Raw genomic sequence first — 11,965 nt, 5'->3', positions numbered from 1 at the left:
TTGACTAAATAAGTCTACCATTTTGGGGATTCGTCTGATTGGGGAGTTGGGAATACAACTACACAAGACAGAATTCACTCATTCCCCGAAGTCGGGTAGGTATATAAATTGCTCATCTAAGGGCTGAATCCGAGGCTTGAAGAATGTGACGCCACATATCTCTAGCTCGAGAGGGGTTTGATCATAGTTGGATTATGACTTATTGTTCATTAGAGAGATCACTGGTATTTAAGGAGTTAGATGTAACTATAGGGGCAAAATGGTAATTTTAGCCTAGTTGTACTTACGAGCAATTTTTGAAGGGTCATGACACTATTGACTGGTTATATCTAATGAACACAGAAATACATTTGTAGTGCAAAGTGTGTAGTTGTCAGTCTTTAGTGGAGTGTCTAACAGTTAATAGATGTTGAATAATTAATTAACCAACTTATCATATTATATTTATAACCTATAGTTTTAATATTGCATCATATACAATATAAACTATAGTTTTTTTTCTTTACTTTATGGCATTTAATATAAATCAATAACATTAAATTTAACAACTATGAATCTCATTCATATAAAATATATTTGAATCGCATTCAAATATTTATTCCTCCAATTAAACTAAAATGTATCCAAATACATTATGTCAATTATATCATATATAATTGAATTAATTGAATTATATCATATATAATTAAATTCCCTCTTATTAATTCGAATAATTCAAACTAACCCAACAACTGGTTCTCTACTAAATCCTTTTGAGCTACCAAGGGGACCTTATGGACCTGTAGCTTGAAGCTCCTACGGTACGTGAATAATTAATTAAACTCTTTAATTACATTATCTATCATCCGTTAATTGTTGGGCACTCCATTAAAGACTGACAGCTGCACTCTTCGCACTACATATATATTTTTGTGTCCATTGGATATAACCAATCAACGGTACGATGACTCTTCACAAATTGCTCGTAAGTACAGCTGGCCAAATAACCATTTTGCCCCTGTAGTTACATCTAATTCCTTAAGTATCAATGATTCCTCTAATGAACAATAAATCATAGTCTCACTATGACTAAACCCCTCTCAGGTTAGGAGAGGGTGTGGCGCCACATTGGTCAAGACCCGGAATTAGCCCTTAAGGAAGCAATTTATCTACTTACCCCTGTATTGGGGAATGAGTGAATTCCATCTTGTGTAGTTGAGTTCCCAGCTCCCCAATTAGACGAATCCCCAAAATGGTAGGCTTGTTAAGTCGGCGATCTGCCCACTCTCACCCATACAAATCAAAGGACCGCCTTCATAGGCAGGAGTTCACAACTCAATCAGGATTAAGGTCATGTTACCTATGGTCATTCTAGTGAAATGAAAGTCTTTATTATGAACAATGTTATATAATGAGACTAAACATTTCGTGGTCTTGTCTTATACAAATTTCTTTGTATAGAATATCCTCGCTCGCATGTCTAATACATAAATGATCAGAATCAGATCATTTGTAGCACTTTACAACATTTGTAACATCTACAAAGCGAGCCATACTCATAGTGCTACCAGGATAAGGTATCCAACCTTATCCATATACTACATACCATTTATGTTATCACTTAAACATGATTCACCTGTATGTCTCCACATATATGTCTAAGTTACAACGATAACCTTAGATGTTAGTTTATTGGTTTGTGGTTAATGTAACTAAAATATCACATATTTCATAGACAAAGTAAATAAAATAATAAATATTATTAATCACATACAAAGTTTACAAACTATAGGACCATATGAGATTTAAGGCATCAACCCTAGTAGTTACATCTAGTGATTACTATTTCGCGGTCTAGTCTTATGCAAACTCATTACATATGATACCCTCACTTGCATATTGACTACACAATGCATTGGATCATTGCATTTGTATCAAATAAAAAGTAGGTCATATCCATAGTATTACCAAGATAAGGTACAAGTCTTATCCCTACACTATGGACCCTTCAGGTTGTATCTAGAACATTGATCCCTATATGTCTCCACATACAGTTTAAGACTCATAAAGTAGCCTTGGATGTTAGTGTATTGAATTTAGGGTTATTAAAACAAAATAGACAAACAACACAAATAATAACATTTATTGAATTAACATCTATAACTCTTTATTGTTAATGGTCAATTAATAACATTTACTATCTATGAGTTTTAGGGCATAAAACCTAATAGAACACAACAAGTATGGTACTATGAAAGTACTAGAAACTTTTCTTGGATTGGTAGCTGAAAATTGGATCAAATTTATACAATTATTTAATGAGGTCGTCACTATTATGAGTGATTTTAGATCGAAATAGTATAATCGACATAAAATTAAGAGAAAAGCAACAAAAAAAAAAAAAAACGAGGCACGCCCCTTACCATAAGTTGTTTGATTATCCTAAAGTGGCTTTGAAACTTTATCGAAACAACCTAACTCAATCACCTATATAAATACATCATTATAGTTTCATATGGTGTAACTTGAATCTTACTCTTAAACTTTCTAGCTTCCACAGTATTCTTATCACCTCTTTCCCCAAATTACCCTCTTACTCTGTGAAGAGATGTGAAGACAGCAGTTGTCAAACCCTCCTATGACAACTACTGCCAACATACTCTTGTGAATCTGTGTCCTTCATATCTGTTAAACTTGATTAGCAGTTTATAATTTTCTAGAACTTGTCACATAATCTCAGCAACAGCTCCAAGCACACAAGTCACTATTAATCAGAATATCAACTTAAACATACTTAGCAGTTTAAAAAAAACCAAACTTATTTACAACATATGTTCAACATACACTCTACCTTGTTCCCATGTCTTGAACATAAAAACTAGATTAACAAAACATGATGAGCCATCTAAGCTTCAAACTTTATGAAGGTCTGAGAAGTGACTGACTGGCAGAACTACTAGGCCTCGGAACGTTGACCGCTACCTGGGGAGGAAACCACTAAAAAGAGTGAGTTGGAAGCCTAGTAAGTGACTTCTTTTAAGAAAACATGCTTCGTAACTTATAGTATAAATAACTTAATAATAAAACATTCTCATTACGTACCAGGGTTCAGAAATATTAATTAGGAAATAAAGAAAACATATCATGAAAACTCTGGTTTAAATTCATCAACATATCCTGTAGAATTATTCTACTCCTTTGCTTGAACATGCGAGAGAGTCCTTTTGCTCAATTCGTACTAACCTTAGTTGAGAGAGAGTCCTTTTGCTCGATCTTGTCAATGTCGATAACATAAATCTTACATGTACGTAGAATTGAATAGGATCTTGCTTACCTTACCATACCTTTGGTAGCAAGGATCATTATATAACTGGGTACCTTACCATACCTTCGATACCAAAGCTTAGGAGTAAGTTTTCATATTAAATAGCATGCATGTTAACATAATATCATACATGTTAACATAATTAAATAGCATGCTTTTCAAACTTACAAGAATAAATAAATAACTCATTAAATACTAAGTCATGGCATGGAAATTCAAGTGGAACGTATGGAAATTTTATATAAAAGCTAATTTTTAAAACATCAATCATGTGTTAAACTCGATTCCCATTACTATAAGCATGCGTTGAACATTAAAGTAAAGGTAACTATGTGTTGAACATTCATAAATAAAACACTTAGTAAATATTTTGAAAACTAGTCACTCGTTGTCTTAAGCTACTTATCCAAGAGGTCTATAAGTTTCTTCTATTTGCGTTTGTCCTGAAGTAAGGAAAGGTCCATTGGTTAGCATGACTAGCTCCCTTTTGAGCTTAGCACATAAACTTAACTTCATCGCGTACTAGTAATTTGTCATATCACAACTAGGTTCAACGCAACATAACCCATCTTTACCATATTAACTATCCTTAGCCATCTTACCTTATAACTTGGCTGAAAATTTGGATATCTTTCCTTAGGGTGCTCGGATAAGCACTGAAACACCTTCTTAGCCTATGCGATGCATGCCTACTATGCGACGTACTCAGAGCGTCTTAGTTGTGAACTCTTTGTCTACGTATCAACACATATCATCATTTGATCGGTTGCTTACTTGTTCTTCGTATGCAGCTGCCTTCTTATTCATCCACAACATCATTTCAAATTTTAATTTTCCAGATTTCATAACTTTAATCCCAACATTCATTTAGCTAAACTCCTTTCTACGAATTCGTTCATAAACATATTAATTTTCACTTATCTTAGAAATTGAGCATTACTCCCTTTGAGTTGATTGGAATCCTCCAATTTTTCTTCAAGCTTGCTGAGAACTCTCTCACTTTCTATATCTTCAGATGACAGCAACACTCATTCCCTTAAGCGTAAGAAAACTTTTGGCAAACCATTTTCCTCCTTCACCATGTTAATTTATACTTAGGCTTGCATGACATTTTAGCTTAATTAAACACCACCTAGTATACTTATCTTCCAATTGACATCTCTAAGATTGCCATCTAACTTACTTACTAGTTAATTAAGTAGAACTCCTCAGCTTAACTTCAATGCATGGCCTTGCGACCCCTTAAGTTTTTTTTTTTTTTTTTTTTAATCAACGCATACTTCTACATATCGTTATATCCTCTATCGCCTCGTTTATCAACCTAGCCCTCAACATTGGCATACGAGGTTGGTCGCATACTTCTCTCATACCACATTGTTGTACTTAGCCATAAAGTCCCCTTCTTGGACCTCTGGCTGCATGGCGCCTCATAACTCCAACGCATGGAGTCCTCTACTTTCTCTAAGTTTTTAACTTTTTTCCACCTCGCCCGAGAGCTCAACATTCTACACTTAGAATATTTTTCTTCTCTTAAACATTACAAACGCATCATTCATTAAACTTACTTAGCTTACTTTTGCATTAACGTTAATACACATCTTTAACACATAATTAAGAGAATTTAAAATTAATTAACTAGTAAAACAAGTTCAAGGGTTTACATGATTTAAGTATCAAAATGTGTGTGTCAAGCACTACATCGATGCACATATTTTCTTTTTTGCAAGTCACGTTGTTCTCTTCTTTATAAAAATTCATTGTTAATACCACATGAAAGATGAAGTGAGTTCTCTTTATCCAGATTTTAGCATCAATAATCACTAATATGTAACTGCCTCATAGTCATTGTACGATTTTGGATTCTAAAATATGCACACCACCTCATCAGCACTAAATACAAATTTGAGAAAATTTCGTCATTTATCTCTTTTATCCAATAAAAGTGTTTAACCACGCTCAATGGGGCGGCGTGCTTCTCTTTATCTTGACTTTGTTTAACGTCTTAACTAAATCATAGAAAATTATTAAAGGAAAGTCATTGATTAAAGGGACCAGTTGCTTTATGAAAATACTAGAATCAGATTAATACATATTGGTAATGCATATTTAAGAATGGGTTTTATTTATTAATTTAGGTAAGCAGATATTTTGGATGCACGAATTTTAAATATATATATATATAGATAGCATACTTGGATGTTCCCACCTATCTCTTAGTAGTCTAGGGAGCTGCCCAATAAAAAATTACCACGTGACAGTTTTTTTAGGTGCAATCTCATTACTCATATAGAGAGAATTGTGTCTAGTGGAATGTATGACATAACTCCGATACTAAGTTCAAGGTAACCATTAAAAAAATTTAAATGGTTAATATATGATATGGGATGGTTATTAAATTTAAGATTTCAGGAGTATTTTTAATTAATATTAGGAAGTAAAAGAAAAATTATGGACAAGTTAAGTTAGTTTAATAGGTCAAATTTAAACAATAATCAAAAGAACAAAGTTAGACAAGTGGTTGATAGCGAACGCAAGCTTCTCTTCCTACCAAAAGGAGATAGGGTAGATAAACAAAATTAATTGACCATTTATATGTAAGAAATAATTTTCTTTATTTATTATTATTTTTTAAATAAATAATTTTCTTTATTTGAAAAAAGAGAGATTAGTTGGAAGATACACTGCATCCTGAAAAGTTTAAAGTTAAAAAAGTGAATAGCAAGAGAGAAGGAAAAAGTTGAAAGAAAATGAGAGCAATTTGCCATAAATTTATATGAATCCATCTTTAACAAGTTACCATTCTATTTCTGCAACATCATGTCCAATGTTGCTTGTTTTGAATGCATTTTTCCTGTCAAAATAATCATAATTCAACCAACATGTGATTGAACTATCAACTTCGATTTAAGTAGTTTAATTCTTACACTCTACATATATATATATATATATATAAAGCTTCTTTTTGTATTGAAAGTAGAAAATACGAACCCCTAACTTTTCTTATCAATAATCCATATATTACAATAGTTCATATATTATACCAAACACCAGTTGGATATACTTATCTTAGGGAAAAAAAGATAATAACAATAATTTTCTCACAGGTGATATTGAATATAAAATTTAAGATAGTTGATTCAATTATGTTCTGCATATAGATGAAATGGAAATCACATTATGGTTTATATATAGATTCTCCCAAAATCCAAAATGCAAGGTTTTCTTTTTTTGCACTATTTATGGCCAAACTATCTCAAAAGTAAGCACATAAAAAATCATGTTTTATTAAAAAAAAAAAAAATTGTAAGTGACCAATTATAATTAGACAATTGAGTGAAATTCATAAAAATGGGTGTAGCTTAAGATGCACCTAAATATTTTATTCCTTTGTTAAATTTTTTGTAAAGACTAAATCCTAATATAATTTTAGTATTACACTAGAATACATAATTGAAATTGCAAAGAAATATGAAAAATCAAGACTATTTTTAAAAAATAACCTTGTTGTTGTAAATTTGAGCAGCACAACAACAAGAACGTGGATATGGAAAAAATATATAATAATAATAATATATAATAAAATAAATATAAATAAATAACAAAAAGTAAATAAAATAACAAAGAATGCATTTCTCCATTTTTTCCAATCTTTGGAAGGATCACTAATATGTGTCTTTCAAAACCTACCAAATGCCTATATGTATAGGCAATTTGGCAAGTATGAGGTAGATTACATGGAGACTAATAGTGTGTAATCTTAAGACATATAGACAACACATGGACAATACATGGGGTAATGGATAAGTGACACATGACCGGTGGACACTAATAATAGACATCTACATTACACCTAATTTAACATATTTATAATATTCTCCCTTAGATGCTCATTATATATGTAACACCCCGATTTTTTGTTCTTAAAGTAATTTCGGTATTTCTATTATTTGAGGACATTTTTGAAATTTTAGAAATTCAAAATTTAATTATTGTGATTTAATGGCTAAGAAGAAAGAGGTGTTTCAATTTAATGGTTTAATTAGAGGAAAATTATAAAAATTAGACTTTTTATATCACACAAGTTAAGTTTAAAATTAATGTCAAGAATTAATTTCATTTTTGGAAGAGGGTTAGTTAAGGGAAAAAAGATTAAAAGTTGAAGAAAGAGAATAAAATAAGATATAATGGAATAAAAAAAATATTTTATTTATTTATTTATATTATTTCCTTTATTTTTCTTTTTTCCTCCTTTCCCTTCTTCTTCTCATGCATGCTTGACCCCCACCCCCCGCCCCCCACATGAGATCCTTGGTTCGAAGCCTTCGAACGACCACCTCCGTTTGCGCCCAAATCCGAGAAACCTCCAAACGAATCGACGGTTGCACCAGATCGGAAGGGCCCGACCGTTCGATTTCGCCGTAGCAGGAGTCTGTCGTTCGATAGTCGTCACCCCAGCTCGGCCAGCTGTTTGCTTGCCCAGCTAACCTCTCAGCCGCAAAACCGTGCCACACTACCGCCGTCGGTCTAATCTCCTCCGTGCGTCGCCCAACCCCTGCCGTCGTCGTGGTTTCCGTTGGATCTATTGGATTTGGATAAGTTAGTGCTTTTCTCAAATTGGATCTACTGGCCATATTGTTGTGCTTGGATTTTGAAATCGAGTTTTAGAAAAGCTTGGAAGTCAAAGGGGCGTTGTCGATGAAAGTTGGAAGTGGTTTCATCCTTGGGTAAGCTTTTTGGCATTAAATTTTGGTTATCGTTGCGGGTTGTGATGGATTCGGTATTTTGGATTTGGGTATAAGGATTTAAATTTAGTTGTTTGGGTTGGAATTGAATGGTTGTATTCCTGTGATAGGACTGTTATCTTGAGTTGCTGTATTATTTTGGTTGCCTGATTAACTGAGAATTTTGACATCGAGGTAAGTAATCTTACTATTAGAACTACCCACGTGCCATGCAATATAGTTATGATTTATTGAGAATTGTTGTTAACTGGATGTGTTCGTATATGCCTTCTCTGTTATGAGGATTTAAAAGACTAGATGCGCATAGAGATATTTGCATGCTAGCATGATTTGATATATTACTATTCTATGAGATTCTATATTATCTAAGGATGATGATATGTATGCTTATGTTATAGAGCCATGTTACAATACCTTTGATGTTGCAATAGTAATAGCGTCCTCACTATTAGTTAAATACCCACTAGAAGTTGTGTTTCCTTCGGGATTCACTAGAGGTGGTGGTTTCTTTCGGGATCCACCAGAGGTTGTGTTTCCTTTAGGATTCTTTAGAGGTGGTGGTTTCCTTTGGGATTCACCAGAGGTTGTGTTTCCTTCGGGATTCACGAGAGGTGGTATCTCCTTCGAGATTTACCAGAGGTCGTGGGACCTACGGGACTTACTAGAGGTAGTGGGTATACTTAACTACAACAAGATGAAATTCAGATATTCATGTACATATGTGTTCTATGAGGACTAGGGGTGTGCTTACGTCCCACCAGAGGTAGGCATCTAGAGGACCTAGATGCCTAGCCTAACCCTAGTAGTGGAGCTACTTACTACTAGGGGTGTTCCATTTCCGTCAGCTTAAATACCCCAGTCTAGCCAGAACCAGCCTTAGACAAAAGGTCCCTGATAGATAAATTTATTATAAATTTAATCTTTTATTCAAATCAATTTAATCCTATTAAACCGATTTAAAAGATTAAACTTAGGTTTCTAATCTCATTAGAACCATGAACTTAGGTCTATCTCAATCAAATTTTAAAACCCTTTTAAAACATGATTTTACCTAAGTTCGTATACAACTCTTTCTTATTGATTTTAGTTCTAATTTCCATTTTATCTTATAAAAGGAAACAACTAAAACCATCCATAATGCAAAGCAACACATTCATAAGGTATTTATTGAAGGAAATCGGACATGAGGTTTTCCATGAGCAGCGGAATGATCGTTCCAAATTTCATTTGTATATAAAAATTAACAATTAAAATCAAGAAACGGAAACATACAGGCTATGCGCAAAATGAAATTACAACATGCTTTTAATAAGATCAAGGGAAGAATAAACATACCTTTGAAGACTCATCTTCAATCTCCCTTGATCTCGAACGCTCGAACATACTCCAAGATTGCAACATACGAATGCTCGAACTCAGCGATCTCTAAGATCACGAACAATCGGCAACCACCACACAAACACCGCGAACTCAATGAATGACCTCCAAAAATCTCAATTATGTCGAGTTGAGTACGACACCACCACAATGGCTACCTTGATATTCTCGGTGTGAGAATCTAGAAGTGTGGGCTCTGTGTGGATTTGTTTAGAGGACGAGACCGAAGGAAGAACAATCGTGTAAGCAATTGAGCAAGTGGGAGATGACAAGGTCTATCGTATAGACGATGCCCAATCGTTTAGAAGAAGCTCCACGATCGCTTAGCAACGATCGTTTAGCTATCGGTCAATTGAGTGAACTATCTTGTAGTGTCACTCCAGGATCGTCTAGACTCTCTTCAGCTATCGTTTAGTTAATCTCATTCACTTGACAGCCAACCATGAGTACTTGCTGAGAATATCAACTTTCTCAAATCTACTAAATTTAGGAAAACATTTTTCCTTTTATCTCACGGTTACCATGAAACCACCAATAACCTCCCACTCAATTAGTTATTAGAGAAAAAGAGATAATTATCCAATAGTTAATATTGTTATAAATATATATGATAACCAACTTACCATACTATATTTATAACCTATAGTTTTAATATTTCATCTCATGAAACATATAAACCATAGTTCTTGTTCTATTTCATGGTACTTAATGTAAATTTCATTTACATTAATCCTCCATTTGATGTATCTCATACATCACACTAATCCTATCATATACAATCGAATTACCTCTTGTCAATTTGAATATTTCAAATCAAAACCAAGAAATGATTCTCAACTTGAATCCATTGAGCCACCAAGGGGACCTTATGGACCTGTAGCTCGAAGCTCCAATGGTACGTGAATAACTGATTAAACTCTTTAGTCACAGGATCCACCATTCGTTAACTGTCAAGCACTCCATAAAGATCGACAGTTGAACTCTCCTTACTACAGATATATTATGTGTTCATATCAACCAATCAACAACACAATAACCCTATACAGATCGCTCGTAAGTACAACTGGGCCAATAACCGTTATGCCCCTTTAGTTACATCTAACTCCTTAAGTACCACTGATCCCTCTAATGAACATAAGTCATAGTCCGACTATGACCGAGTCTTCTCTTCCAAAGAGACGTTGTGGTCACTATGTTCAAGCCTCGGAATCAGTCCTTAAGGGAGCAATCTATCTACTTACCCCTACTTTGGAGAAGGAGTGAATTCCATCTTGTGTAACTGAGTTCCCAGCTCCCAAATCATACAAGTCCCCAAAAAGGCAGGCATGTTGAGTTGGCAATCTGGCCACTTTCACCCATACTAATCAAAGGACTGCCCTCAAAGACAGGAGTTCCCAAAACACTCAGGATTGAGGTCATGTCACCTATAGTCGTTTAGGTGAGATGTAAATCTTCAGTATCAACGGTGTTATATACAGAGACAAATCATCTTGTGGTCCGGTGTTATACAAACTCTTTGTATAGGACACCCCAGCTCGCATGGCTCCACATGAATGGTCAGGATCTACCATTTGTAGTAGTTCACAATACTTGCAAACCTCTACAAAGCGGGTCGTATCCATAGTGTCACCAGAATCAGGTATCCCTCCCTAATCTTTATACTACAGACCTATTTAGACTATCACTTAAGACATGATCCACTTGTATATCTCATATATATGCTTAAGTTTACATAAAATAACCATGGAGCTTTGTTTATTGGATATGAGTAAATGCCAAATAAAATAACTCTTATTTTATTCATAATAATGTGCCGAGAGAATTAGGACACCAATCCCAACATTTATAATTCTTGTAAAGAAACCTAAGTGTCAAGCTTCATGCATTGTTCATTCATTACTACTTTTATATAACTCTTATATAATAAAGTAATGAAACAATCATACATGCTCTCATATATCTTTATACTATAATACTTATAATATAAAGATGATGCATGAATATGCTTAATGCATGCATAAATATAACTCTTATATTATATGATGCATGAGCATGCTTTGGTGTAATTTCATCATGCGATCTACTATATTATAACACTTATAATATAAAAATGATGCATGAACAAATGTATAACTTAAGGTGGGTTTTAAATCTACATGTCATACATTATGGCATATAAACAAACATACATCTCATGCACATTAGATAAAAGTTGATGGATCGGGATAATTAGCCTTATATCCTGAAGAATAAAGCTAACTAACAAAGATCATTGAGTCCACCGGTTAAAACAGGCGAACCGGGTCTTGAACTGTCCAGGCAAAGCCGCGTCTCCTTGTTCGTGTAACATCTCCTTGTGATCGTCTAGCAACGCTGTATGAGCATAAACGATCGTTTAGCATGGATCGAGTGCCTATGACTTTGCGATGAAGCATGAAGGTCATACGATCGTGCAATGCATATCGTGTAACGCATGTCTAAACGATCAAGTAGACGACAACTATGTGGTGAAGCATGATCGTCTTAACGATCGCGGAGCAAG

Source organism: Benincasa hispida, chromosome 10, assembly GCF_009727055.1.
Source record: "Benincasa hispida cultivar B227 chromosome 10, ASM972705v1, whole genome shotgun sequence".
Lineage (NCBI taxonomy): Eukaryota > Viridiplantae > Streptophyta > Magnoliopsida > Cucurbitales > Cucurbitaceae > Benincasa > Benincasa hispida.
Note: the sequence above shows the minus strand (reverse complement) of the source record.